We start from the raw sequence: 26,453 nt of genomic DNA, 5'->3' as shown, positions 1-26,453 counted from the left end.
TGTGTCCCTTTCTGCACAGGAAGATACAAAGCTCCCTTACATCGATGTATCTGCAACCACATAAGGGCCATGTCATCACTTCACACTGTCAGGAAGACTCTGCTTTCTTCTGTCAACACAGCTTCAGGATGTGCAGGTTGAACTGCCAATTCTTCTGCTGGCCTTTGACAGCTTGTGAGTCTCTCTACCGTGTTCTCCTAACCTTTATCTGCTCTACCCCACTTCTTGTGCCTCTCCAGCATGCATCCATTCAGGTGCAGGGCTTGTCCCCAACTTCCATGCACAGGACCACACTCTCAGCAGTGACTTTCACCCACATACCCTGGTTTGCACCATCTTAAGATGGACTCAGAGCACCTCAGGGCCGACATCTCAGGTTCTACTCACACAGTCCTTTTGTAGCACAGGAAAGGCTGACAGGACYTCAAATCCCCAGCAGAGGAGCTTGACTTTGGCCACTCTCAAGCAGAATTTCACAGCTACACGAAGGCTAAAACCCAGCAATCAGGGCAAAGCAGTCACAGGGTTTGGCAGATGTAAGCTTGCTCCAATCACTGTTCTCTCTTTTACCTTGTAAACGGTACCAAAGGAAGCCTCTTCTTGCTTGGACTTCCATAATAAAAATTAGAAATATAAAGAAGTCTGTGAATTGATATTTTTGGGCACCCTAAACTCCTCCTGAACTCCAGCTRGTGCACTAAGGCTGCTTTTAATAAACAACTTGTCATCTTGCCTATAATGTTTTTATGTTTTTTATCTTGCCTATTATGTTTTTCATTAAAAAAAAAATAAAGAAACAAAGTTTGGAAGAAGAAGGAAGGGTAAAAAAGAATAAAGGACCAGTTTCTCTGTACCTCATATTCTCTGCAGGTGTTGCTGCTTTCCCTGCTTTTCAACAGTTTATTCTCTGCTTGACACCCTCACAGAAGGTGTGCCAYGATAAACATGACCCGCTGAACCCCCAGCACCACTCCAGCCCACCCTGACAGTGCTCACCACACAAACAGCCACAGCCCTTTTCCCAGCAGTGGTGCCCACAGGCAGGTTTTGCCTCAAGATGTGTGCAGCTCTTCAGGAAGGCAACAAGAGGGAAAGTACCCTGTCCTGACTACAACTGCATGCCGATAAATCACTAGATTGACTCATGGCTCACTAGACACAYGCAGGCCAAGCCAACAATCAACAAACAACTCTGGAAGAGACAAGGAAGCAGCACTATAATGCAGTAATTGAAAATTACAGACAGGYTGCCATTTCTAGCACCTTCCAGTCACCTTTGGGCTCATTTTGCCCTTGCAATCCTTAGCTGAGGAAATTGCTGTAGTAAACACCAAACCCCTGTGTCAGAGGATGAATATGACATTTAGAGGAGTTAACTCAAGGCCACCCCACGATTGCCAGACAGAGTTGGGAGACAATCCAAACTGCAAGAWGCAAAAATAAAGAGCAGGGAGTCCTCTGAGTGTAGCTACTGGGGCTGGATAAAGATCACTAATCAGGAGAGCATGGGATGGACTTGAAATCTCCAAATCCCCCATGCAGTGACAAACACCACATGAGAAGATTTGCTGTACCAATCTTCTCAAAGCATTATGAGGTATGTTTGGAAGGACAAAGCTCCTACCCCCAAGGAAGGAAGGGCAAAGCCCAGGCTGGCACATACCTTTCACCTGGGAGGTGGATATGGTCCAGATCCTGCATCAACTCTTTAGGGCACTAGGACAGGAAGGCATCATATCCCCAAGTACTTCCTCAGGGACAACGTTTTGCTTTTTATTCTTTGCCAGGCCTTTTATTTACAGCTGATTAAGTTCATATATCTAATATTCACCTGCTACGTTAGTGATCTTATCGTGCGTAATGGCCYATCTACCTTGGGGGTATTATGGATCTGGAGCAGGCAGGGGGGGATGGAGCAGTCACTGCATGCACTTATTTATTTCTAGTTGCCAGCAAGACCTTGGCTTCAGAGCAGCAGGATGGGAAGATTAGGAGAACAAATGTACAAATGCTATTCTTAAAAAGGTCAGGGAAGAAATGACACCTATGTGCGGAAAGCAAAACAAGATCCACACACSAAATCTGTTGTTTTCTCAGCTACCACRRTAGTATGATATTTTTAAACTGCTTWAATAGGGATTCAACAYTTAAMGCTTCATTGCTCAAAAAATAATCTGCTCTAGAGTAGTGGAGCAGTGGAGATTYCTTCTTGTTTGACTTCACATTACAACAGGAAAACAGTTCACCAACCTTTTACGACCTAAATGAAAAATAAAGGTGTTTGAGGATCTACTCACAATTTCTCTCCACTTGTCCATAGCCTCCTGCAGAGAATCTGCGGCCACCAAGGTAAGGACACTGGGCTTGGGATGAGAYAAAAAGCCCCAAAAGGTGGTGGAATCCAGGACACCCTGGCCCCACTCACTGTAGGGGAGAACGCTTGAGCCAGCAGGGACCATTCTGCTTCTGGAAATTGCACATGCTACAAATCCCAGTTAGAGCAACTGGCAGGTATTCACTCTTCTGGGATTCATTCCTGTTTCCCGCAAATTTTTGCTACGACAAATCACTGAACTTCTCCATACAACCACAGATGCCTTGTCTGCAGAACGTGGGAGCACTTTTGCAAGTCACTGGTGCAAAAGGACACMAAGTTTTTTAAATAAGCAGACGAGAGCCAAGACATTTCTGTTCCCAACACATCAGGGTACCCTCATTCTCTGTCCAGAATGTGTGGAGCCATCTGCATCAGCTCCTGTAAAACTGAACTTCCTCCACTGTTCAGTAAGTGCTTCTAAAGCAGCCTGAGATCCTACTGCAAATCGCTACAGAAATACCAACTCCCAGAGCAGCAGCTGACACTAACGCAGTCTTGCATCAGGTCAAAGAAGGCACCAAAAWTAAGAAGCCATCAAAATGCACAGAAACGAGTAAACAAATAAAAGAGCAAAGGAAGAGGAAAGAGGACAACAACAGGACCCAAAATAGATTCCTTGTGCCACACACACATCGGATTTATGGCATAAAGGCATTGCAAAGAAACTTATTCTTAAAACAGTCCATCAACATTTACTCTGCTGCTGGCTGAAGTCTACTAGTGACACCCCTAATGTTCTATTTAAAACAACTTCAGGCTTTAAAGAAAACTGAACTACATTAATTAGGGATTTTATGAGGCACAAAATGATAGCTGTATTGTTACATGTTCTGYAAGAAGAAAAGCAGGCTGAGAAATGGGGAGGACATCAGAGAAGCAGCACTCAAGGAGACAAGGTGCCCACGAAAACCTTAACAGCTCCTCTGCCTGTCTTTATTCCTCAGTCAATACAAACAAGGGCCAAGGGTCTGGAGCTGCATTGCTCTCCAGGCACAGATGCCAGGAGAGCACTCTGACACACAGCCTGTGAGCTGGTGTGAGGGCACTGACACAGTCAGCGAGGGGCAATCCAGCTGCAGTGACACCGCTCTGTGCCTGAGCTGTGGCTGACACAGCACTGAGACACAGATGGCTCTGGCACCCCTGCAGGGTGAGCACACACAGGATGGGAGGGCTCAACGCTTGCTTCCTACAGAGCCATAGCTGGAACCTCCAACGGGTCCCACACCCAGTACAGACAAACTCCAGCTGCTTTTTGGAACCGTAAAAAGCCTTTCTACACAGGCACTGGCAAACTGCAGCTCCTCAGCACAACTGCCACCACAAATGGGTACCTGGCTACAAGATGTCCACATCCACAGTGAACAGCGCAGGCATATTCCTTTSCAGACCCCATTCCAGGAGGAGCAGTAGAAGCAATGGAAGATGGGATATAGTGCCAGTGTCCAGGCTCACAGWACCCTCAGCTCTGCCTCGGTACAGACCGGCCTGGAGCTGCTCTTCACCGGGCCAGAGGAGCTGGGATTTGTTTTGTTTCCTTGCGGGACATATTGACAGGCAGAGCCACGTGCTGAGGGTACAAGCATGGGACACCTGCCACAGACTTYACAAATAACCTCAGACAAGTACTCACTGTCTGTGTGTGTTCTCTCTTGTTCTGTGAGGAACTTGGCTCTCTCCCGTGCTGTTAATGTAGATGAGAGGTTGCTTCTATTTTGCCACACCTTTCAGAATTTAAAGAACCTAATAAAGACCCAGGTTAATTTCAGAAACCTGACAGCAATCATGTTGTTAGCACACAGTACATGTAATACAGTGTCAACMACTTAGATAGCAAATGAAGATGAGAAAAAGAACAACAAAATGCCTCCAATGAGCTGAGAAAACAGGAAGTACTCAGGGGATATCAAAACTCTAAAAATGCTGGATTGCTAAGACTAAAAGGTCATCAGAAGTGAGAACAGAGCCTTTATGCTTATCTGTCCTTGAGGAGGAAAAGACAAAAAAACGGGAAGTAAARTAATTTTACTAAGTGGAAGAAAATTATGAGAAATGAGCAAGATGCTGTTGCCAGGGTCAGTATCTAAAAAAAACTCAACCCAGAACAGCTGATACACTGTCTGATCTCAGACAAAATGAACCTGTCTAAAGGCACTATTGTTTAGGCAAAATCATGAAATAAAGATTAAATGCTCTGGTTACAGAGCTGTGCGTCACTGTGTCTGTGTGTGACTGAAGGGATACCAGAGGCCCCCAGTGAAATGGGTGACAGCCCCAAACGTGCCATGTTCCAGATGAGACAGGAGCCTGATCTGGCTCTAGGGAAATGCCCCCAAACAGCACAGCCACCTGCACCACCCAGAGAGCATGGGAGAGTGACAGACCCTCAGAGCAAGAGCATTTGCACTGAGTAAGAAGGTGGTTAAAGGAACCTGGGACAGATGGACAGACTGCCTGCAAATCCAGGCTCTGCGTCCAGAGCACAGTACAGAGAGAGATGCAAAAAGAGCAAGGCTCAGCTCAGAACAATGGGCTAAACACACACACAAAACAGACTGCCTTCACAATGCAGTTTCTCCACAACATGGGTAACAAGAGTGAATGCAGTGCCTGAGGATGATCCTGTGGAAAGAAGGATCTCTGCAGTACCGAGACAGACTCTCAATAGTCAGGCTCTGCACAAGAAGCTGCCAGCCATTCTACAGTGACTGCTGTTTGCAGCTCTTCCATTAAATCAAAGATGAATCTGATTCCAGCTGGATTGTAGAGCCAGCTGCAGTGATAAGAGGCAATCTTAGACGGGAGAAATACCACCAAATGCTGAAGTTGTAGAATAAAAAAAATGTTCTGAGATCAGTGGGCAAATACAAGCTGTTGAYAAAAAAACCCTCACAAAATCAGAGGTATTACCACTTTAGCTTGACAGAAGCTGACAGACAGAACCATCCACTGCTTGGCAGCAGGACCATGCAAACAAGAAATGATAAAAGGACCACGCAAACATTGAATGATAACACATTTGATAAAAAAAAAATTATCATTTTTGTAGAAACTTACGTCCCTACAAGGCGTTAAAAAGGGGTTTTGACTAAAAAACTAGAACAGAAAAGGACACTTTTACGGAAAACCAATTAAAAGCCACACTAAATTACAGGTCACAAAGACTAAGCATGATATAAGAATGATTGTTGAGTGAACCTATTCCCAGTGAGGCTAATTCCTGGCCCTGCATTTACCTCTGAGGCTGTTAAAGGAGTTCTGAGAGCCATAGGTGCAACGAGTACCTTGAGCAGCTCTGCAGACTCTGAAGTTGGGACMATCTGAGGCCATCAGCACACACTGCAGCGTGTGGGGCCAAGCACCTCCACCCCGGGGGGTTTCTCTGCAGCAGCAGGCGGGTCAGGGTCACCACAGGGACCCGGCCAGACATGGGTCCCACCCCAGCCAAAGGGCTGCTCATCATCCTGCTGTCTCCAAAGAGCACAAGGCCACAGCCAGGACCTGGAGACACAACACTGTTCCACGGCCTCTTCCTGAGCTGGAGAYCTGCATCTGCCCTTGTCCCTTCAGCCACCCAAGGAAGCTGGTACACAAGAAGTTGCTCTGCTACTGGCTTGATTTTGTCAGCTCCTCCCTATTTTACAGCCTTAGGCAGATTTTCGCTGCCTGCTTTTCCCTGCCCAGCCCTGAGGTACCAAAGTCCTACAGTGCAGCTAACAGCAACACCAAGATGCCTCAGCAGCAAACSTAAGRARASTATGGAAAATATGGAAAACCAGTGTCCCACTCCACTTACCAGCTGATGCCTTACAGCTCACAAAGTGCATTTCCTCAGASAGAAAATGAGCCATCAGCCACACTCCCTGGAATGGGACATGTCCATGCACACCTTATTAGTTACCAACACTGCCTGGGTCACAAGTCAGGACCAAGGACGTGTATAACAACCTCATGGAGTACTTCTAAGGGATAGCTGCCCCTGTTGTTCAGAGAGYATCACCCTTCAGCACTTGCTGGTGCTCACTAATGGCAGCAAAGACACACAGGAAAAGAAACTTTACAGAATGATGTGTGCATATCCCAGTGGAAGACAGTGGATTAACACACCAAATTATTACCTGATTCTAACAGAAGACTCCAACTGATTTCAGAGTGCAGATAATAATAAAATACCACCTCCTTGATGGGCCAGATCACAAGAAAAAAAAACCATTGCCTTTTCTCTGCAAGACTAAATGCCATGGTATACCAGCCAGCACCATCCTCAGAATTTTTGTCATCAACATGGATCATCAGAATGCTTCCTGTCCCAGATGAAACAAATTACAGCAACAAAAGGTTGCTCTGAATTCCAAATCTTTGCTAGGACTGCTTAGCAGATCAAAGTTCCACCCCACCAGTCAGACACACAGACCTAGGATAGGGGAAAGCTAYAGTGGAAAACCAAGGATCTACTACAGCAAATGTCCAGAGACTTTTTTTTCCCCCGCTTGTGATAAACTTCAGAGGGAAACTTACAAGCAGACTAGAAAAAGGCAGTGACCACCCATCCTGTTTGTTTAGTCTTTACACCTGAAAGTATCCATTCACTTTTAAAATATTTTTTTTCAAAATTAGTAATTTCTTGCAGCTCAAACAGCYCTTATTTGTTATCAGAAACAAAATAAAACAATAAAACCTTAATGTACCACAAGAGAGAAAATATTTACCTTGCATTGAGTAAACTTTTCCCAGGGTGCAGGCACAACTGTAAACAGGAGGAAATGTTAAGAAGAAGAGACATGGYAGAAGCTGTTTGCAACTACACACCTCAAAGCCAAAAGGGATACGAAATTGGATCTCCTCTCTTCAGGAGTAAAGAAAAAATGTCACAAAGAACCACAAATTATTTATTAAAGAGACTATGATACCACAGGGAAACAAAACAAAACCTAAAATAATCTAGATGCAGATATTTCTATGAAAAGAAACCARGTAACAGTACAGGGAAGACATCTCTCTCCTTTATTCTCTTTAATTCAATTTTGCTTATCAGCATCGTCATTACAGCTAAAAGTGCAAAGACTTTACACATTTCAAGTCTTATTCAATTTCCACCAAAGTACCCAAATAGACTCCAGTAATGTTGTATCAGATTTCTATGGGCCCTTCCAATCTGCGAGCTAAACACTCCTTTAAGAACTAAATGAATTCAGCTTCCTCGCCTTTGTGAGGAAAAGCCCTGGCTGTTTGCCCTTTCTGTGACTCAGACACACTTGGCCCAGCCATGAGAAGGGCTGCATTCCCTCTGCTCCCACCGAAGTCAAGGGCATCTCTCAGGCTCTGCACGCCGAAAAGCAGGCTGCTTGCCACAGGGGCCGAAGCCAAGCTGCCAGCTAATAAATGCACAAACCCTGGGAGGACACAAAGTGTGAAGGCAAAGCCCGTGGCTCAGAATGGGCAGCCCTGTATTGCTTTCTGGGCATGCCAGGCACATGGAAGTCCTGCTGTACCAGTGGGCATGCTCCTCCATCTCATCCTGGGACCTGCGAGTCTAATTTGGGCTGACGCAGGATGGTGCACACGGAACGAGCCTCTGCCAGAAAATGTGGGCCATCACATCATGGTTTATTACTATTTCATTATCTTCAGATTCTGTTCAGCCTGCAACAGCTCCTAAATAAATTCAACATCTTACAGATCTTGCTCCTGTATAACTTCCTGTGTTTTAAAATGTTTTTGTTCCATTACCTAGAAAATATTTACACAGAATGGTAACATTTTGGGCATCTGAAGAGTGATTTAGCTCAGGTTTATAAAGCTCTTCACTAGCTACAAGTAAGTAAATCTCTGGACATCACACAGGTAAAAGACAGTAACAGCCATCCTAATTCTAATAATCTCGAAGCACTTCTGGAGTAATCAGTGAATTCTTATTAGAGAAATCACACAGTTGTCTGTAGAGCACGGGCCAGAATTCTGGGCTTTCCACTGCTGAAACTTTCAGCCCTTCCRCCCAAATGAGAAAAGGCACAAAGGGCAGACCCTGCACACTGCACACACATAGCCTGGGCCACACAGAGCACACCCTCGGCATCAGAAGCTGAACACAGCTGACCTGAGCCAGCCAGAGCASAGGCACCAGTCTGCAAAGAGCTTACAAATTAGGAAATCAATGCACAGAGATCAAATTACCATTCAAAATTGCCCTAATAAGTCTATGGATGCAAAAATTATATAAATTAACAAACATGCCACCACCTGTCCCTGATATACACCTCGAGAGCCCAAACTCCTCCTCCTGCAGCCCAACATTCACACCAGCTGCTCTAAGGTCCCCAGCTAAGAAATACAACTGGAGCACCCTGGTTCTGCCCCCTGTACACACACAGCATCTAATACATCAATCCATATTCTGAATTAAATTGTACAAAGAATCTCCTGTACTCTAGGGAATAGCAATCACTGTCATTTGAAAACTATGACAGCAAAATCATCTTCTGCCCTGGTGTACTGCTGCACAGGTTCACCTTCATATTCTGACATTTACATACTTGCCTACAGCCCTAGGGCCAGGTGCACCAGGTCACATTCCTTACTGAATACTCTTCTGCTATGTACATTGATCACATCCCCTCTGCAAGTCTGCAGCCCCAACCGYTGATCCCCCGATCTTCAGCTACAGCTTTAAGTTGCTGATTTCTTTCAAAAAATTAATTCTACTATTGACATCTCCATAATTTCTTGATGGGAACTAAGGCCTTTCAAACAGCCTTCAGTGCYCAAATCTAATCCAAAAATCAGAAGGACTTTTCCCATCCTGCCTCCCTGCCCAGGAGCACAGGAGGAAATGCCAAGAATCTGATGTTCTTTTCTGCTCTGTAACTGACTTATCATGGGGACTCTGGCCAATCGCATAATTACAATGTGCCTCAATTCCCTCATTTCTCAGTGGCTACAATTATGCTGTAACAAATTCCTGGTCACCCGGGACTGATCCTGTGCTTCAGATTCTACCTCCCTGAAGGCATCTGTGACAGGCGCAGGTCATGCTCATGGGAAAGCCAAGGTCTCTGACTGGAACTAGTCATGAATTTTTCAGCAAGTTACATGTCAGTGACTTGAAAGAGAATCTTTTCATATGAATATGCCACTGTTTTGCAAGGCTTCATCAGAWGGACGTGTCTCTGGACATAAGAGAGAGGGAAGAGCATTTCTGTTCTCTTACAGAGCAGCTGAAGAAAGTGCAGAATTGGGGCTGTGAATAGGAGTGGGAAACGTGGGCTCAATGCAGGCACCAGCACCATTGGTGCAACGCAGGGGATCCAGATTCCCCAGAACAATTTTTCCACTCTTCCGTGAAAACTTAATAGCATTTCTACCACTCCCACTCTTTTCTGAAAAGCTTAAATAGATCCYAGTTCCAGGGAGATACCAAAGACAAAACCATTTCCTACCTGGCCCTACAACAGGGAGAGCTCAGGCTGCACTTACCTGTGAGTGGTGCTGTGTATACACAGCGACCAGGGTATCACAAGATGAGCTGTCTCGAGTCCAAGGATGTCAGATCTCCACTCAACCTCCCTCCGACAAAGAACTAACCTGCTGGCCACCTCCCAGGGATTCTGTGCAGATTACTAATTCATTAATGGCTGCTGAGTGCTTAGAAAAGGTAGAAGGTGAGGGGCTGCTATTATTTCCTGTTATTATCGTGGCTATTTGACATACATGCCACAGGCAACTTGGATCTATCCTACATAAGAATCTGTGATGCTGGACTCAACACAAACCAGCTCTTCCAAGCACAACATGTGAGTTATAAAAAGTGAACTATGATCTTGGCCTAGAACCTTTTAAAAGAGCTCTGGAGATGGGCACAGGGCCACACACTCCTAACATGCAAAGGCAGCTGTGTGACACTTCTGCGTCCTGTGAGACTGAAGCAGCTCTTCTGCCAAAAGCTCCTGCTCACCCAGAGACACTGGCAAAAAGGAAGATGTGTCTGCACTAAACCATTTCTATGTATCATCTGCTGACTTAACCTAAAGTGCCACCAAAGGGATTTGGGATAACTTTCCAACTTTACAGCAATAAATGTTGAGGCAGACGTTCTTGCAACTTGGCCCAAAGGATGGTAAGTCCCACCAGAGGGGAGAAGAGAACCATCAGGACTTGGATCTACTGGAACTCMTCAACCTTTGCTTCAGCTCCTTCACCCAAGTGACAGCACTGGCTAAACTCCCTAGAAAATTACTCACTATAATCTAAACTGCAATGYTAATACATCTAAATTCTGGCCTAAGTCTTTCAGCAGCCAGTACTAYTTAGTTTGACAATCCAATTGCACAAAATGGATCAAAGCAAAGGCTGGAATTTGCACAAGCACATTTACACTKGTTGTCTACACCATTCAAAGCAGGGGATTTGTAAGTAAAAGTGAAAGGCTGCTGCCATGTTCTGACAAACCAGAACTTCCTTCCAGTACCTAAATAGGCTACAAGGAAAGAATGGCTTCAAACTGATAGAAAGCAAGTTTAGATTAGATGCTAGGAAGACATTTTTTACTGTGRGGGTGGTAAAGYYTGGCACAGGCTGCCCARAGAAGCTGCCTCATCYCTGGGACYGTTCAAGGTCAGGTTGGATGGGGCCCTGAGAAACCYGGTCTGGTGGAAGATGTACCATGGCAGGGGRGTTGAAACCTGATGGTCTTTAAGGTCCCTTCTAACCCAAATCATTCTATTATTCTATGATTCTTCCTCCCATACTGACAACACAGATTACCTTCTGTTCTTTGTAAGACAAAAGACCAAAGAAACATTTACTCTGCTGCCAAAGCTGTGCTTGCAGTTCTGAAAGATGCTCCCAAGTTTGCTTTTCCAGCAAGCTCATCAGCACAAGACAGACACCCCCAGCAACAAGTGGCTGTATGAGCAGCTGGCCCATGATGACTTCCATGGGGAGGCTGGAGGAGAGATGCACTCCCTTCTACTGCAGCATCGCCACTTGACCCAGCAGTGAACACTGCAGTTGTTCTGGTGCCCCAGATATTACACACCTCTATTCTTCACCCACTTACCCTCAGTAAAAAGTTTGCTTTGATGGCTTGCTGGCAACAGCTGTCAAAAATTTTAATTGTGTGTATGTATGTGCACACATCAAAAATTAGTGTTTATCATCCAGCTTTCTCACTGATCTCCTTTTTACCAAACTCTGTGRATGCAGGGTAATGTGACATTAACAGGACTCGGCAGGACGATCAGTGCAGGCAGGATGCAACTTCTAGGTGTGCAATCGCCTACAATTTCTGATAAGGTACCTTCCCAAAGGCTTTGGCAAAATACACATTTGCATTGCAGAACATCAAGAGACAGTGAGGCAATAAATYCTCCTCTCCATCCTGCCTTCCAAGAGATAAAGAACTTGGCAAGTTGAGTGATAAAGAGCCAATACAATTATGTGTCATTAAGCTGCAACTAATAGTAGCAGAGAATGGATAAGRGCCTGCTGATTAGAAATGCTATCAAGGAAACTCTAATATGTGGTATTAAGGCACTCATTGAATTTAGAACACATTTTTTGCTTCTCCTAGAAATACTTAATTCTATTTCAAGCCACCATCTCTTGTTTTATTTGGCATGAGCACTTTTCACCATAAAGAGTTCTTTCTTATATCAAGGATTTTATTAAGAAGTCAACAAATAGCACCTACCATCAAAACAGAGAGCCTCCATGTCCTCTTGGTCAAAACAAAGCTCTTCTCACTCTCCCTTCAGAAAGACATAACAGCCTGATCAGAAAATACTGMCAGACCTCACTGCACAGCTCATTTACTCCTCATGCAAGGCTTACACCTGAACCCGTATCTGGACTTCCCTGGAACAAAATTCCCTGAACACCTTATCCATAAATTTCTAAAGAATACGACAGGATTCAGTATTGCAGCACAGAATTTACAGCGCATTACAGGTGCACATGGAAGGCAGTGCTCACCTCCCATGGGAATCCAGCTCCAGTTGCATGTGCCTCATCATCCATGTAGGAAGCAAACACTTCTACTCATGTTCCAAGCACAAGTTACTTAGTCTTACTGAGCACATACACCTGCATGTTACCTTTAGGGCCTGGCCAAGATTAACTTCACTACCAAGAAGCCATCTAAATTAATGAAGCATTCCATTATTTTTAGCAGGTTGCCCAGAAAAGTGGATGTGCCAATCCTTGAAATATTCAAGGCTAGGTTGGTTGGGATTCTGAGCAAGCTGCTCTGCTGGTACGTGTCCTTGCCCATGGCAAGGAGTTGGAACCAGATGATCTTTAAGGTCCCTTCCAACGCAAGCCATTCTATGATTCTGTGATTCTACATGACTGAGACAGTTCCTGGTGCTTCCACGGCCTATTCAGGTCCTGGCCTCCAAGATCACCACAGCAGTGGTTAAACRGTGGTATTGGTTTTTGCAATGGAAAAACTGGGAGCTGCTGAAGGATTTGGGACTGCATTCCTTTAAGTCTGAAAGAGGATTCACATCAGATAATACAAATCTCTGATGACTTGTGAGCTGAAGAGGAAAGTTGCTCTGTCCCTTTGGCTCTGACTTGTTCCACTGATTTCTGTGGCATGCAAGTCTGAGGAAAAAAAAAAAAAGCATAAACCCTGTTCTGATCTGTCTTCTGATCCCACAAAATATTTCCATGTGGCCAGTATCTGACAAGCYACCAAGACAGTATCTGTGCCAGTTTTCTGGGCTTGTACCATTCCCAKCTCAGCAAAGTCTCACAACAGTTGAAAGCTGGGCCCTTTATCAGAAGGTGAGTGTTCAGCGTTTCTGATGGAACTCAGCCATGATTATCTGGGTAATCATTATACTCTTTCAGCAATTATCATCAGCACTAATATAACTTTGGCTGCTGCAAACTGYAAGAGTGTCTTGATCTAATTTACATTCAGGGGCATTATATCATAAAGAGCAACATACGATCCCAGTCTGATAAGCTGATACTGCAGACTGTGTTAATGGAGACGAATCACTTCCTAAGTCTTTGCAGAAGGTTTGTTTGCCCTYAAAGAAACAAATTTCCACTCTTCCAAAGGCAGAACCATGCTTTCTTTCCTGTGTCATAAGGAAGCACCTCCAGGGTTGAAGCCCTTGTCTGAGTAACTGGCCTATGCTTGCAGTGATCTGCAAAATGCCTGTCCCAAGAACTCTTGAGAAAGGRAATCTTGTAAGAGGGAAAGGACTTTGAAGATAACTACAGAAAGCAAGAATGTGTGCTGCAAAACAGCAGAAACATGTTCCAAYTGCAAATGCTATCTAGGATGTCACATCAAGATGAGAATCGATGTGTTATTAAACACAGCTGTTTTATAAACCTCAATTCTGTAAATTAAATGAAAACTTGAGGTCAGACCACATAATTGCAGGCAGAATTTGGCCAATGATCATTATTTTCCATAAGGACTGTCCTCTAGGCTAGAAGGTGTGTCATGATGCCCCAAGGTAGTTAACTCAGACTGAAAAAACAGTACTGACAGACAATTTTTGCTGACAGCAATCTCGCCACTGAGCTCTGACACAGGCTGGAAATCCATCCAGATCCCGCAAGTTTGACTGCAGAACAGTTCAACATATGGCAAGACACACATCCTCTATATCTAAGCCTTACCTGGGATGCTGCTTATTTTCCCCTGCTCTCTCAATTCTAACCTATTTATATACCTAGAAATTAAAGCTAAAGGGCAGAGAGAAAATGCTTTTCCTCAACATCACAGGAAAAAACTACAGAGAAACTGGCTTCCTCTAAAGTATCAGGCCAAAGTTGCAATTACATTCTCACTTGTTTTACTRGATTCATTAACCACCACTTGTGCTGAATGGGTGCAGCAGGAGATGTCCCAAGTACTGCTCAAACTGAACAGGAGCATGGGCAACTCCCTTGATGAGCTGAGGGGAACCAGCTATCTGGAATGCCCGCAGCACAAGCCCACTGTGGCAAAAATTCAGGCCCTACCTTCTCTCTTCAAGGCGTGAGGCTCAGACATTAACACAGAAATGCAGCTCCACAGGCTGTGGGATGCTGGGTACCAGAAATTCTGCTCAGTGCTGAGTCTCAGGCAAAGCASAGCGAAGGGAGAGCCCAGAGGAACAGTCTCTAAGATGTGGTTCCAGCATCCACAGCTGGCCTAAATTTTCCTCCATGCCAGGAAGCAGCTCCTTTCTCACAGATGGCTGCTGTTACTGACACCCACCATGGAGCAACTGGGCATGCAATATTAATAGCATCAATGAGAAAATTAGGAAACCACATCAAAGCACTGAAAGTTGTTTTTAGAATATTTGGCTCCAAAACTAAGTGCAAAAGGAAAGATATTACACTCAGCTAAGCATGTTTAGAGGACTTTAAGATGTGATTCTGCAGCTTTTAAACACACACACACACACACACACACACACACATGCAGAATGACCTCTTAAAGAGGGAAAGCTGCTGTCACCTATAACTCAGCAAATCACAAGTTATATGAATAAAAATCAATGCTGCTCTGAAATTTAGCTTCACATAAAAAAAAAAGTCAAAGCTATCATAACAAGTGGCTGCTGGGAAGTCAGTCAATTGGAAGTGCTGCCGTGACTATGGTTTTTTCAAACATGGTCATTCCCTTGGAATCTTAGTCCAAGATTTTCATCTGCACTGCACTGAGATACTGCACTGAATACAACAGACACAAACCAATAATGCAAATCAGTTAGTACACACTCATTCGCTAGAATTCTTCCAGTAACAAAAAAATTATAGCATATAAATTATATTAATTAAGCTAATTAAAAAATTTCCCCTTTTCCATTAAAAAAAACCATTGACATTGGACCAAACTACATAGAGCCTATCTGCATCAACAGAGTCAGTATGGATGAAACATGGATACAAATACTGTCAGCCATGTAATCTCCATAAGAAGACCCTTGGATTTGGGGATTTAATAAATTACGGACAAGTACCAAGCATGGAAATATTATCTCGAGAATATAGTGGTTATTACTGGTGATCCTTTTGACTGGAGCAGGGACTGCTCAGCCACAGCTAAGTCTCCACAGATGGGCACAGCCCAATCCGAGCTCTCTGCCCGCACTCCAAGCAAGCCGATGCACATGTCTGCTCTGAGAGCTGCAAAAGCATGTGAGTGCAGCACTGTGCCCACACCAGCACCCCCTGCAAGGTGTCCATCATAGTCCTGTCCTGCTGACAGCTACAGGCGTCTATCACTTCCAGCCTGGAAGACATGTGCTCTATCACTGCCATAAACCTGGCACGATGCTAACACTGAAGCCTTCATGTGATTTCAGATGCGTTTCTCTGGTAGTTCTGCCACTGTAACATCCACCCACAGAAAGGACCTGACATATTTTTAAGTAGTTTGTTGAGACACTACAATCTGGTGACTCAACTCAGTTATTTGTCTTAATCTGCAAGAGACCTCAGAGTTTTTCAGTACAGTATGGGCTGTTTCCCCTCAGAGCAAGTGAGACAGAATCAACAATTCTCCTTTGCTCAGTTACCTGGTTTCATTGTGAATCAAACCCTGTCTATCTTCTGCTTCAGCCTGTCTTACATATGTGCAGCCTCCCTACCTACACTGGCGCTCAGTCCAGACAGTCTGAAATTACATCACTGGCATCTTGCTGCAGCTTAGATGGCATCACCTCAGGTTACATAGGACTGGGAGAGACCCAGTACAGCCCCTGCTGTCCAGGCAACCACGTCACCTAATCCCTTTGTAAGTGAATCAAAAATAGTTATGAACCATATCTCACTGGGCACACCCCARGCTAGCCATGAATGACATACTGTGGTGTAAACTGACTCGGGAAAAAGTACACAGACACATCCAAGACAAATGAGAAACTGCAACAAGCAGGGAGGCAGCTTAGTCTAATGGCCAGGGAAAGGGACAGGCAGCAAGATGGCTGGGGCCTGCTGCTGGCTCCTGCTCTTCCCTGCTCCACCCTCAGTGCCATTGCTCCATCCCTCGGGTTCCTCTGGGCTGAGACCAGATAACAACATTGTTCCTCCTTCCTTTGCAGATTGCTTTCAGCACTACAGACMAAAAGAGGGACACAAGAAGTAACTATTTTTATCCACTTAATCTCCCCAGCAGGTTTTTAAAGCCCATTTTAAAGCCCTCCTTTGCAATTCAGTCTGTGGATAATTTGCTACCTGCATCTCCATAAAGTTTAACCTGTCATAGCCTGGCAAAGGTGTAATTTCATCCCCAGGCTCTTCTGACTTGAGACTATGGAGCTTCTCTTTGTGGATAAAGTATCAAAGCAATAGCTCTGAGACAACAGCCCTTTGCATCTCACAAACCATGTATTATTCTCTCTAAACATAGTTTAGCAGGCCAGAATCACAACTTTTTCTCTCCCCTCATGTCTCCTTGCCTCTGTGCACACTTTAAGAAAGAGCAAACACAGATAAGAACAGCAGACAGAGACACAGAGAGAGGATGGTTTATCCCACAGACAGAGGATTACTGCATCATGATGTAATGACCTTGTTCAGAAAAGAGAAAGGTTAGTTATATGACACCCTGAGTTATAAAAATACCAGCTCCTTTCCAAAATGGGGTAAAATAATGGCCATTTAAAATTATGCTGAAGAAAACATAAAACCCTTGTCCAGTGAACTGGAAAGAGAAAGAGCACAGCCCAACTGGCCCTGATAAAACCCCTCTACAGACACAAACAAGCAGGAGTGTTCCTCAGCTAAAGATGCATGGAAGGGGGATGCATGATGCTTTCTATGTGTTTGTATCTCCAAATATCCAAGAGTTCTTTCTGYACCCTACAAAGGTGCATGGCAAAAAGAGCCATTTCTGTTTCATTTGCCTCTCATGACTTTATAGTTTTCTTCTACCTCAGAACAACTGGAGGGAGGAAGGCCACATGCTGCCTACCAATGAAGCAATCCCATGAAAGAGTAACTCAAGGCCAKGCTTGTTCTCTCTTTTTAGACCAACATTTAGGGAAGCATTGGCCATGACTAAAACTGCAAGGCTGAGTTAATCACATTTGTGACTACAGGTTCCTCAACGGGGCTTGTTTCTAATGTATTTTCAAATGCTATGAAAATAAYAGGTATGGTATTTACCACTGAAAACACTGCAAAAGAACACTGTTGCTACTGCCCCAGTGTAGCACACTCATTTCACTGCAAAGTTGATATTCTGCTAAAGTGAAGCAGAAATAAAGTATGTCATTAAAGCCAATATTTACCAACAAATACTACAGCTGTGAAAGTAATATAGTCTTTCCATGTAAAAGTTGGCTTCCAAAAGGAAATTTTTTAAAATACATTTGGCAAGTCTTAGCCCGCCAAGGGCAACTGCTCCATGTCCTGTTTCCAGGACAAGAAAGCCCTCCAGTTACTCCAGATACTTCCAGTGGTGAATGCTGAGCTTGTCTGGTAAGTTTTCYGAGCTCAGTGGAAATCCTACAGCAGACACAGAAAGCTCTGAGTCTGACTTGGCACCAGATGCTTTAGAAAACAAGTGATTTTCATTTTGTTACAGGAATATGAGAAGGCCAAAATGCTTTATTTGTCAGCACAGGAACAGCCACTCATCTAAAAGCATGAATATTCTGTTGAAGTTGTTAWAAAATCAGACTGTTCCAAGGAAACCCTGCACTGAGTAACAGTGCCATGTGCCAACTCACAGAGCTCTCTACACRTGTATAAAACAGGAAATGTATTTTCTATAGCAGATGAACAGCAACGACAGCCTTCAGACTAGAGTATGGAATATCATTTGCAGCAAATTCCAGCCTCTCAAGAAGCTGCCTACAGTATCTCCCTACTAGCTCAAAGACTCCTTACAAAGGCCAACTCAACATCATGCGTCTACTGCAGTGTTTCTTCTCAATTAACTAAGGAAAAGTGTATTAGCCATACATCAAAACTGCATTGCAGCTAGAGCTGCCAATTACTTATGGCAAAAGGGAGGCTGATTCATCTGACTGTATGTGGGCCTTGGCTGGAGTTTTCCCAAAACGCAACAAGAAAAGAAGAAAACCTCAGTGAACCTCCCCCTCATTCCCACTCCTTCCTCCCCCACAAATCACAGTCAAGAGGTCTATGCTTGCAAAAGCAGCATTTCCTGAAGGATTCTTTCTCCAAATCACTCCTTTTCTAAATTCAGACAAAACACACAACTCAAAATCCATTTGCATATGATATATATGCATACAAGGACATCCCTCCCAAAAACTTGCAAGTAAAATACAGGGTCTAAACCATCTTTAAATCTCCAGACCCCAGGGATCCCTAGATCTCCCACTCCAAATCTCATGGCATTCCATGGCCACCTGTGCAGCATATAATGGCTACCTGACAACACTCGGCTCAGCACCAACCTCCAATAGCTGAGCAGGGGCTGGGGGCCTTGTCTTTGTGCTCACAGCACTCACAGAACAGAACATTTCTGCTAAGCACAAGCACATCCTGAATCCAGACCTTTGCACAAGCTCCCTGTGTCAGATGCATTTAACACCTAACATATCACAAGTAGCAATTCTCCATCCAACATGTCCCTCCTTCSTCGTGTGTTTCAAATGAGCCCTGCRGCCTCAGGGTGCCAGGGCTCYTCTCTCCCTGSCACTGCCRGATGGMAATGGTTCTCATTASTTGCCATTGACTCATTTAGGCACCTAGTAGCCTAGGTTTTCAAGGTCCCCAGCYACACCAACACCACTATACCCCACAGCGAGTTCAGGACACAAAAGTTCAATCATGTTTGCTTCTAACTGCTATCTTCCATTGCTCTGACAGCACCCTACCAATGACCTTGGGCATCTGACTTCATCCTTTTGTTTCCAGTGTGTTTGACACGAGTCAACCTGGCACCCAGCCCCCCTGAGCAGTCAGACCCTGCCTAATGCATCTCTCCTTTTTTCCAGGCTTGACTGTTACCCATTTATTGTAAATCTTTAAAAGTTTTCACATAAAATACGCTTCGAGATGCTCAGAGTGCAGAAAAATGTTTGAAATATGCACCTACTGCTCCCTGCCTTCTGGCACCAACATTCAAAATTCCAGTGAGCACAGTGGGAGAGAGCCTAAGCTGCCCTTCCCATGGTGAGGGGGACCAGCATTCAGACATGGCTAGCTCCATGGATCACAAAGCAATGCCTCACCAACAGCGCAGGGCAGACCAGTGCAAAGCATCTTCTGCCTAATGACCCTACCAACAAAAGCCATCAGTCTGATGARAACCTGTGCTTTAGAAGTTGTCGGATTATGCGAGAGCACGACTTTTTCCTCTCCTTGCCTGAAAGGCAGGCCTATTATGGGTTGATTTTGGGATTATATTCACGACTGCTTGTGGGTACATACACAGYTATGTGTAATTCCTGTTCCAGTACAGGAGCAATCACACTCGAGAYAAGCACTGCAATAGAAGCAGTCCTCAAACAGAGTCACACATGTTCAGGTGTATCCATGAGACCAAGCTCTGCCATTCTGCGGGGATCAGCAATGCATACAACATGAAATGCAGYTCAAAAAGTCCTCAAGAATCAGGAAACGGACCTCTTGTGTCAYGTGTGGGCCTGGGAACTTCATTCATGAGCTGTTGTGTTCATCACGTAAGAGGAAAGGGAGCTTACCAAACCAAGGACTTAGAACTGGGAAACTACATCTTATCCAGACTCTTACTGCTTTTCCTTACTACATGAAGAGTGGTATTCATCCTGAGTGTCCAGAGTGCTCCACAGACCATGGGAGAAGACAGAGCATGCCGTAAAGTGCAAGTTGCTCAAAAGCTCTGTCTTCATGAAGAGCTGTGGCATAGAAGTGCCCCCTAATTAGATGCTTTGTGGACAATTTGCTTCAGAAACACACAAAGGTAGCAGAAGTTTCAGCATTCCAGTATCACATTAGCTTTCAAGAAGGGTCCAGAGCACAACCTCTGTGTGTCAACTGTTAATATACTGCAGAAAAGACTAMGACTCCACTCTCAGCTTATTCCTTCTGAAGCACTAAACATTATTCATTAATGGCACTAACAAGGAGGACTCTGCATACCCCTAGTACAARAAGCGAAGATAGAGTAAGAGCATGGAGAAAAGGTGTAGTACAGGATGTGGGGCAGAACTGAAAGGAGAAGACTGWCCCCACAGACTGCCACTCTAGATGCTTCCAAGCATTATTCCACCTCTTTCTGGTCCATGCATCCTACAAAGTGCAAGGTGCCTTCCTCAAAACGAAACAAACCTGGGAGCAAATTATGTCTGCTTTAGCCWTTTTTCTTGCCTGAAATCTCACTTCTTCCCAGCTTGAATTCTCTGGAAKGAAGAGAGTCACAGCACAGCACAAGCACAGCTAATATAGACCACATCTGTAGGAAATAAATAACCAGGATGCCAACCTGAGCTGGCTAGGCTTGCTAAAAAGATCAAACRCGGATGTAAGCAGCTCTTTTCTGGAGCAGGCATCGTTTCAGTTGTTGAAATATTCATGCGCCAATAGGAGCTGTGGTATCAATGTCTGTCCCTGATACAAACAAACCTGAGCTCAAAGCATGACAATCTGTGTTGTGCAGAGCGGAATCACAATTAAAAGCATTTCCCAAGCTTCCATTTCTGCATGCACACATCTGACAGCTTCTCTGGTGACACATCAAGAGCATCCCAAATCCAAATCCACAATCTCCTGCCTGTGAAGGTAGGAGACATGAAAAACAGTTTTAGCAAATGCCCAGGATTTTAATTGCATGCCTTCAGTTTTTCCCTCTCAGGTTTACCATGCACCAGCAGCCCTGTGGTTCATCTGGGGAGTGGCTGGATGCACCTGATAAATATGAGCTGGCATCTGGGCACTGCAGGTTGAATCAAGACTCTCTGCAGGGAAGCGCCTGGAAAATTTCTGATCTGGAGGATTTTCTCCTTCACAATAGGGAATAGGGAAGGAGRAGACAGAAAATGGAAAACATTAGGCCTTTCACTCCCCTCAAGAGACACAGAGAAGTACTTTCCAGTACCCTTTCTAAATAAAGGAAACTAATTTTTTGATGCCAGCAAATGGACAGAGACTGGGAGGGGGACACAGCTGCTGCCCCTTCAACAGCACCGTCTGGAGAAATGAGCCCACTCAGGTGACACGGCAAGAAAATGTTTTAGAACTCCCCTCATCACATGCACTCAACTGTGCATACACCCTGCAGAGCAACACTGAGCCTGCTAAGGTGCCAGAGCATTTTCAACACTTGAGGATTAGAAAAGGAAATGAGAATGGTCTGGCTCTGGAGTCTGTGCCATACTGCAATGTYGAAACGGCAGTTTGTTTCAGGCTTATGGGGATCTACAGCAGGACAAAACTGACACTGCAGTACCGTGAGTTGTGGCAAAGCCGAGCACACGCATGAACAGCAAGCTGGACCACAGCACAGAGCTCACTGGGCCACGTGCCAGGTGTCACTTTCAGAAGTCAAGGGGTCACATCGAAATCTATGTTTCCATTTCCTGAGAAAGCACACTTTTGCCATCAGGCCAACAAAGAAACATGAAATACCCAAAGATTCCTTGAGCATGTTTTGGATCCAAATTGGCTTAGTTTGCTTCTGATGGCAATAAAACAGTACATGACCACAGCAGAGCAAAGGATGTGTATCCAACCTTAACTTCACCGTTCCCCATCTTTACAAGCCTTACAGTGCTGTATCAGAGCACCTGTACCGCACCGAGCCCCAAACCCAGCATGTGGGGGCACTGAAAACCACCCCAACTGTGGAAGTGGCAGCAAAGACTCCAGRGCAGAGACGTGCTTTGCTCTGCATCACTCAAGACACAGTCACACTACTCGGTACACTACTCGTTAAGAAACACACAATAAAAATAATGTTGGGAAATGAGCACACTGAATATATAACAACACTATTTTACCCCTCAATAYTTAATGCACGCAGTCATAATGATAAGCCTAGAGCAAAACAAAGTAACATACATGGCAGAGGTTATCCAAATGARCAGGACATGCCCCTGTTTAAGAAGGACATGATTTCCATGTCTGCTTCTGGAAGAGATGATACAAGACTGGACAYCAGAGCACCTGGAGGTGCACCCAGCCCAGTGCTCCAAGTGCCAGACTTGCAGGTAGGGCTGGTGACATACGCTGACACAAAGATCCTCCCAACCCAGAAGCCAGTGACCTGGAGTGTTTGTAGGCCTGTCTGTCCCCTGGCCACAGAGTCAAGAGCTCCAGAAGCTGGGGACATAAGACCATATCAACAACATCACAGGCTTCCTGGATGCCTGTCAGTGGGACTGACAGGGTGGATGCCACAATGCTTGCCCAGAGCAAGGTGTACCCACCTGCCACATCCCACAGCACTTGTTTGAGGCAATGAGTGCCACCTTGCAGCCCAACTCCCTGTTTCAGAAAACCCAGGAAGCCAACTCATAAACAGGGCACTGTCAATGCTAAGCTTGAGCAATGTAATTGAACATGCAAAAGGAAAAGTCCTTTGGCTATCTCCAACGAAGCACAGTGATATACTTGCTTTTCATTGTGCACAAGATACAGCTGCTGATGTTCACCTGGAAACAATCTCCAAAACTCCAAGCACCGAGACTAACAAACCACAGACACTTCTGCTGTATTTTTTCCATTATAAAATCACTGCTAGGAGCAGGAGACACCAGCAACAGCAGGTCTGAGGTARGACATTCACATCAGTGCCTCCACCTGTGCTGACCCAGGCCCACTGAAGCCCACCAATCACCACTTGGCCTAATGCCATTATTCAAGTACAGGCAAATCAAAGCCAATGTAAAAGTAACAGAAGATACACAAGTTCAACTATTCGTGTCTGAAAGGTAAAAAGCAAAATAGAGCTGCAGGAAGAAAATGCTAACTAAACAGAAAATAGCACAAAATATGTAAGTGAAAAGGTTTAATTTTGCAGGTGTAAGTTAATTCATGTTCCTTTCCCTCCTTTCTACTGCTGCCYTCCACATTAAGTTCCTGAGAGAAAAGCTTCAAGCACCTTGGCATGAGCTAAGGATGGTAATGAAAGAGGAAGATCAGTGGGCTCCTGCCTGCCCACTGTGTAGCACAGCAAGGAACAGAAATCAGTACTCAAACCAGAGAGGCACAAAGTGACAGCATTGTTAATGTCCCAAAGTCACAGGGAGTCCAACCAGCGGAAGCCAAATCTGGCAACTTCCCCCCTGCCACCAGTTCTGTGCAGACATGGCTAAAATGAAGGAGGAGTTATGGGCAGATCTGAAAGACCTTCAGCTTCCCAGCTGRTTTTGATGCCAGAACACTGGCAGCTCCAGGGACACTTGGATCCACAGTCACAATTAAAGTATTAAACAAAAAAGAGAAGAAAGCTTCAGGCAAAGGGAACAGGAACTGAAAATGTGACTATCCCCACAAACCAGCTCTCCTCTAGAAGCAAGTGCTAGGCCTGGAGATGGCTAACACAAGAGCTGTGYTTGTTATGGCCAACAATATTTTGCCAAGCTGAATGTGTCTCACCTATCCTTGTAACTGTATGTATAAAAGCTGCAAAGAAATACGACGGGGTGGAGGAAGACCACCTCTTCTGACCAGTTTTGTTTTTCCAGACCTTGTGAGMCACCTCAGGACACACAGGTCAATCTGGAATTCAATTTCCACAGTTTTTTTGAGTTTTGGTCAGATCCTTACAGAAAAATTGCCCCGTGAACAATCTGCTTGGAAAGGTAAAGTTCTCCTTCCTGTAGTCAGCAGCAAAATGCTCACCAACTTTAGGGAAACTCCCCTTACATACTCTTGCTGGGTTTTTAAGTTTACAGGGCACAAAGACCCCATCAGCCCCTACAAAAAGCCAGCATGCTCATGCTAAAGCCCTGAAGTGAATGAGGCCCCAGCCCAGGGCCTGTGACAACCAAAGCAGCTCACMCTGGGCATTGCCTCCTGCAGCACTGCTGCCACAGCTGCCTCCCAAACTGTTGCTGCTGCAAGCAGTGGCCCACGAGGCCTGAAACTTAATCCTGTAACAGGAGCTCAGGGCGTTGTGGAGCTACTGGGACTTACTTTTAGTTATCCAAAGTCACTCAGTGGAGAAATGCCATCCATGTAAATCTTGATTCAGACTATAACCTCTTCTGCAGCCCAGAAGTGGCCATGAAGCCAGCCAGCCCTCAGCCCCAGCTCCCCACACTGTGCCTGCCACCAGTTCCTCTGCCCAGTTCCACGCTCAAGGGATGCAGCCCCATGGAGCCACAGGCATCACCCTCCCTCACCAGCCTGTGCTCACCGCAGGAAACCCGGCTCAGGGCAATCCTTCCCCTCCATGCACATAACCTGCCACGGCAACCTTCACTCCCTGGCCTCCAGCATCCACCAGTCCATGTCGCACACCTACAACCCATTACCCACGACTGCCAATTTACTCCGTATTCTGCACCCATCGTTGGGTAACCTGTGACTGGAAGCTTGAGGCTGCTCTGCAGCCATGTGCCACACTTCTACTTCCCTCTTCCCCAGGCACAGCGTCCTCCGCCCGGGCGGCTCCGGAGCTGTGCCCAAGCCCCCTCCTCCCCGCCTGACAGCCACGGAGAAGGTGGATTCCCACGAGAGGAGCCACGGAAGTCGGTGTCATCACCCCTCCGGCCGCAGCGTCCTCTTCCCACTCCCCCTCGGGGAGGCAGGCAGCAGCCTGGCTCCGGCCCTCCCGACAGCCCGTCCTCCTCCCCCTCCTCCTGTCTCTGAGGCGGTTCATGTCAGCCCGAGAGTCGCTCAGCAAAGCCCGTGTTTATCTCCGGCCCCCAGGTTCCCTGTGCAGGCATCCCCGCCCGTGCTCAGAAAGACAAGGGAGAGCGGCGTCCCCGCTCAGGCAGCCCCGGCGCGGGGTCGGATGCAGGCAGGTGGGGCATCAGGGCCACGGAGCCTTTAAGGGGGTTTGCCAAACTCCCCACACAGACACCCAGGCTATTCACTCCTGGCACAACGTTGTGCCCACCCCGCAACCGGAACCGCGCGGAGAGASGCAAAATGCAGCCCCTCAACACCCCTCTGGGCTGCAGGGCCCCAAACAGCCCCGCTCTTCCCAGCCCGGGCCCACCATCGCTTTCAGATGTTGCTCGCTTTGAAGCCATGGCTTCTCCTGCCTTCCACATCAAATACCTCGATGTATTTAATACAAGGTTCGATTCTGGCATCGGGGAAAACCGTCTCTGAAAACTGCCTCGATGACCAGGAAAAGGGGCCACTCGCGCAGAATGCATCCCCCCGCCGGAGGAGGGAAGCCTGGAGCGTACAGACATCGCGCTGGAGCACTTCCTCGGCTGGCTGGTGTACAAGTCTGGGACAAAGGGACAACCCAGCACAGGGACCAGCTCCAGTGTGGCATCAAGCACCACCATGAACGTACAGGGAGATACCGCTCTTCCCTGAACGGATTTCACGAAAAACTTGGCAGGTGCTGCTGAAAGGGTCAATCGGATGCGCGTTGCCAATAACGAGTATTTAAAAAAAAAAAAAAAAAAAAAAAGGGAAAAAAAAAAAAAGGAAAGGCGGAGTTATTTATAGCTCAGAATTTCTCACTCCTCTGCAGAAGCGCAGCCCAGAGGCGGCATTGTTGGGAGATGGGGAACACACGCACAGCGGCCGCGTTCATGGCCGGTGCCGGCGCTGACACAACTTCAGCCGCGGCTCTGCGGCTCGAGCAATCCTTCCCGCAGGACACCGGGCTCCGGCCACCGCCGACTGCCCGGCAACACAGGTGTCACTGCCGGCAGCGGCACCCCGGAGACGCACAGACAACCGCGGCACCGGCGCAGCCCGGCCCTGCCCGCGGCATCATCCTCCCATCGTCGGGAGGAGACGGAGCGCCGCAGACGCGGCCACGGGCACCGCGCTTCTCCGGCGGCCGCAGGGCCCGGCCGGGGTTACCTGGAACCGCCCCGGCCGGGGTTACCTGGAACTACGGTCGCTCATTGCCGCCCGGCCGGGGTTACCTGGAGCCGCGGTCGCTCATCGCTGCCCGGCCGGGGTTACCTGGAGCCGCGGTCGCTCATCGCCGCCCCGCCCGTCCCCCGCCGCCGCCGCCGAGCGCCCC

At 46.3% G+C, this 26,453-nt stretch overlaps 1 protein-coding gene across 9 annotated transcripts in view; it reads right to left on the bottom strand.

The window, feature by feature from the left end:
• The window catches only part of PAK3 (p21 (RAC1) activated kinase 3), a 179,768-nt gene that overhangs the window by 50,435 nt on the left and 102,880 nt on the right, over positions 1 to 26,453 (bottom strand). For 3 of the 9 annotated variants that reach the window (XR_008965933.1, XM_057375375.1, XM_057375382.1), the window contains exon 1: positions 26,353 to 26,435. The exons of 4 other annotated variants lie outside the window; for them this stretch is intronic. The gene's annotated coding sequence lies outside the window, so the exon portion shown is untranslated. Of the gene's footprint in view, positions 1 to 26,312; positions 26,441 to 26,453 lie in introns of those variants that run through there. 2 more of the 9 variants (XM_057375381.1, XM_057375378.1) reach the window with 2 other exon arrangements.

The sequence above is a fragment of the Malurus melanocephalus genome, unplaced genomic scaffold (genome assembly GCF_030028575.1).
Source record: "Malurus melanocephalus ecotype Western Australia unplaced genomic scaffold, MMel_1.1 scaffold_247, whole genome shotgun sequence".
NCBI lineage: Eukaryota > Metazoa > Chordata > Aves > Passeriformes > Maluridae > Malurus > Malurus melanocephalus.
This window is presented reverse-complemented; position numbering and strand designations above follow the sequence as displayed.